The sequence below is a fragment of the Lissotriton helveticus genome, chromosome 5_1 (genome assembly GCF_964261635.1).
Source record: "Lissotriton helveticus chromosome 5_1, aLisHel1.1, whole genome shotgun sequence".
In the NCBI taxonomy this organism is placed as follows: Eukaryota; Metazoa; Chordata; class Amphibia; order Caudata; family Salamandridae; genus Lissotriton; species Lissotriton helveticus.
This window is the reverse complement of record NC_136065.1, coordinates 174,772,898-174,777,474: the sequence shown is the minus strand read 5'-3', so window position 1 is coordinate 174,777,474 and position 4,577 is coordinate 174,772,898.

Below are 4,577 nucleotides of genomic sequence, written 5' to 3'. Positions count from 1 at the left end.
ATTGGAGTGGCGTAAAGAGGAATGGTGTAGAGTGGAGTTGCATATAATGGAGTGTCTTTAACTGGGTTGCTTACAGTGGAGTAAAATAGCATAGTGTGGAGCGGTGTAGAGTGGAGTTGCATACAGGTGAATAGTGTGCTAATAGTATACAGAGGAGTGGGGTGCAGAGGACAAGCTCATAGTGGAGTTCCATAAAACGGAATAGCATAAAATGGAGTGGCGTATAGTGGAGTAGCGTAGAGTAGAGGGTCTTACAGTGGAATAGCATAGATTGGAGCAGCATACAGTTGAGTACAGAGGAGTAGCATACAGTCGAGTTGAGTTGAGTACACTGTAATGGCATACATTGAAGCGGCATACAGTAGAGAAGGGTAGAGTGGAATAGGATAGAGAGGAGTGACATAGAGTGGAGTTGCATTTAGTGCAATAGTGAATAGTAAATTGGCATAGATTCGAGTAGTTTAGAATGCAGTGTTGTAGACTGGAGTGGCATTCAGTGGATTGACATACAGCGGAGTGGTGTAAAGTGGAGTCGCATTCAGTGGAACAGCATAAAATGGAGTGACATAGAGTGGAGAAGGGTACAGTGCAATGGTGTACAACTGAATAGCATACACTGGAGTGGCATACATGGGAGTGGCATAGAGTGGCGTGGCATACAACGGAATACCGTCCAATAGATGCATACACTGTAGAGTACAGTGGAAAATGTTATAGTGGTGTTGCATGGCGATCATTAGAAATGCATACACTGAAGTGGAATAGAGTGCAGTGTCATACAGTGGAGTGGTGTAGAGTGGAATGGAATAGCGTACAGTGGAATAGAGTAAAATTAATTGGAGTAGAGCGTAGTTGCAGACAGTGGAATACTGTATAGTTGAGTGGCATATATTGAAATAGGTTACAGTGAAGTGGCATAGAGTGGAATAGCATACATTGGAGTCTTGCAGAATGTAATGGTGTATAGAAGAGTGGCATACAGTAGGATAGTGAACAGTGGAATGGCGACTAGTGAAGTGGTGGAGAATGTAGTGTGGTAGAGTGTAATAGCATATAGTAGAGTAGCATAGAGTGCAGTGGCATGGATTTGAGCAGTTTACAGAGGAGTGAGGTACAGTGTAGTGGTGTACAGTAGAACGGCATAGAGTGGAGTGGCGGAGAGAGGAAGACTGTATAGTGGAGTGCCGTACACTGGAGTGTCGTAGACTGGAGTGGTGTAGACAGGAGTGACATACAGTGAAGTTGCGTACACTGTAGTGTTAAATACCAGAGTGGCTTTGATTGGAATAGCATGCAATGGAGTGGTGCAGAGTGCAGTAGTGTACAGTGGAGTGGCATACCGTGGATTGGGGTACAGCGGAGTACCATAAAGTGGAATAGCATACAGTGGAGTGGGGTTCATTATGATGGAGTAGATTGGAATTGCATACAGTAGAATAGCATAGATTTGAGTGGCATAGACTGTAGTCGTGTTCAGTGGACTATTGTATAGTGGAGTGGAGTAGAGTAGAGTGGCGTGTGGTGTGGTAGAGTGGAGTGAAGTGGAGTGGTGTAGAGTAGAATAGCATACAGCTGAGTTTTCTAGAGTAGAGTGGTGTAAAGTAGAATAGTGTACAGTGGAATGGCAGAGAGTGGAGTGCAGTAGAATGGAGTGTGGTAGAATGTAATAGCTTACAGTGGAGTAGGGTGGAGGGCAGTGGCATAGCGTGCAGTAGTGTAGAGTGGAGCAGCTGACAGTAGACCAAGGTACATTATAGTGGCATACAGTAGAATAGTGCAGAGTGGAGTATTGTAGAGGGGTGATGTAGAGTGGTATAGCGTATACTGGAGTGGCATAGAGTGGAGGGGGTAGAGTAGATTGACACAGAGTGGAATAGCATACAGTGAAGTGGCATAGAGGGGAGTGGGTGAGTGGCATAGAGTAGAATAGCATAGAGTGGAGTGGCGAGAGTGGAGTTGCGTACAGTGACATAGTGTAGAGTGGAGTGCCATAAAGTAGAGTCGCTTACAGTGGAGTGGCATATAGTGGGGTGGTGTAGAGTTGATTAGCATACAGTAAATTGTGAAGAGCTGAGTAGCGTAGAGTAGAATATCGTAGAGTGGAGTGATGAGAGTGCAGTTGCATACAGTGACATAGTGTAGAGTGGAGTAGCGTAGAGTGGAATAGTATACTCTGGATTGGGAAAGACTAGAGGGGCATAGAGTGAAGTGTCATAGAGTGCAGTGGTACAGAGTCGAATAGCATATACTAGAGTGGTGTAGAGTTGTGGGGCGTAGAGTGGAGGGGCAAGAGTGGCGTTTCGTACAGTGGCATAACATGGTGTAGAGTGGGGTAGAGTGGAGTGACATAGAGTGGAATGGAATTGAGTGGAGTGGCATAGAGTGGAGTGGAGTGGCATATAGTGGAGTGATGTAGAGTGGAATAGGGTAGAGTAGAGTGGCATACAGTGGACTGGTGCACAGTGAAGTGGCATTGAGTGGGATGGCATAGAGTGGAGTGTCATATGATTTAGCAGCATACAGTGGAATAGCATAGCTTGAAGTTGTGTACAGTGCAGTTGCGTAGAGTGGAAAGTGGTAGAACACAATGGCATACAGTAGAATACCGTAATGTGGAGTGCTGTAGATTATAGTGGCATACAGTATATTAGAGTACAGTAGTGCAGCATACACTGAAATAGCGTACAGTGGAGTGGTGTAAAGTGAAGGGGTAGGGTTTGGTCATAAGGCCTGTGACCAACACCCCATAGTCAGTCAATCCACTGCTGTGTGCAGCCCCCAGGCCATGTGTGGTGGGAGTTAGCCAAATGGCCTGGCCATGGCAACCCACCTTAAGGTAGCCAACCCCCCCACCACAGGTTGATAACCCCACTCCATGCACAGATTTTCATGAGGCAGCATAGAGTTGGCTGTCGGACCCCGGGGACATCATACTCTTTGGCCAAACATATATATTAAGGGGAGGGGGTATGCATCCTATCCTCCCTGAGCTTTAATAGGCCCTGGGGACCCCATCCCCTTGGCTAAATTCTAATTAGAGGAATGCTTGTGGCCCCCTCCCAGAACCTTATCTAACCCTGGCACATCATTCCTCAGGGTCCAATTTAATTCAGAAAGGGGAGGGGACCAATGGGCCACCTCCCCAAACCTCATTAGGTTCCAGGAATCCCATCCCCTGGGACCAGTTACAATTAATCAGGGAAGGGGGCTTGCAGTGACAGTCCCCCTCCCTGAGCCTTCTTGGGCCTAGGGACCTCATCCCCGGGGCCTCCCAGAGCTTATTTTAATCTTGGGACCCATTCGTCCATAGCATTTCTACTTTATGGGTGGGTGCCACAGTGCCCACCCAGGGCACCCACCAAGTACCACATTGGGGGGTGTAGGAGAGTCTCAGGGCTCCCGCTGCCCCAGGCAGCTCCCCACATTTTGCAGGAGCCAGCATTGCTCCTGGGAGCAGCTATCTGTTCATGCTCCCTTCTGGCAGGAGCAATATGTGTTTTGTTTACCTGCTGGGGGCGGGAAAACCGAATACAAGTCTGCTCCCAGCCCAGGGGAGTATTTTTAAAACTCCCATCAGCTGGGAGCAGATTTGTATGTTTGCTCCCATTAGGTCTGGGCTTCATAAATGCTCCCGCCAGACGGGATCAAACACATGTTTTCCTGCCTGCAGTAGTGCAGGCAGGAAATCTACTGTGTCTGGAGGTGGCCTCCTTGGGACACAGTCACTGATATGGCCTCGGGGGATGGGGTCCCTGGGGCCTAATTAGGGCCAAGGAGGGGGTCTGCATGGCTCCTCCCTCTATTAATTGCTCGGCACCCAGGAATAGGATCTATGCCCTTTTGGGCTCGGGGAGGGGTGGCTACGTGGCCCACTCCCCTTTAGGAAGCACTGCGACTTCAGGAGGTAAATACCCCAGGGCCCTATTAGATTCAGGTAGGTGATGCACACCACTCTCATTAAAATGGCAGGCCCTGGAGGAGAGGGTCCTTGGGCACTTATTAAACTTGAGGACAGGGGCCACGTGCTCCCCTCCACTTAAGTGCTACCTGCGGTGCTTCTTCAGGCCCTGGCTCACCCTGTGGGTATTTATTGGTAAAGCACGAGATCCAAAACTTTAAAAATATTGCCTTAGATTTAAAGATCATTCACAAATTTGCCACAGTTTGTTTAAAAAAATGTTTTTCACCCCAGCCCACCACCAGGCCTAAGGTGCAACAGTATCCCTACCCTGCCCCCTTGTGTATTTTTTTTTAGGACTCAGCTGAGTCCCAAGGCCTAAGGTGGCTGCCACCACTTCTTGGTTGGTGTGATGGTAGCCAATCAAATCTCATCAGATATGATGGACGTGCAGAGGCGCCACGTCGCTAGATATAAAACATTTTTTAGCATTAATTGCTCAAAAACTGATTCACACCAACGCATTAAAAACAATTGTTTTAGATCTAGATCCAGCTTTGTGCCAAATCTGGAGTTAATCCATTCAGTGGTTTGGGCTGTAGCTGTGTCGAAAATTCCTGATAAAAATGAATAGGATAAATGTGTTTTGAGTGTCCTCCTTTTTCTCTGTCCCCTCTTG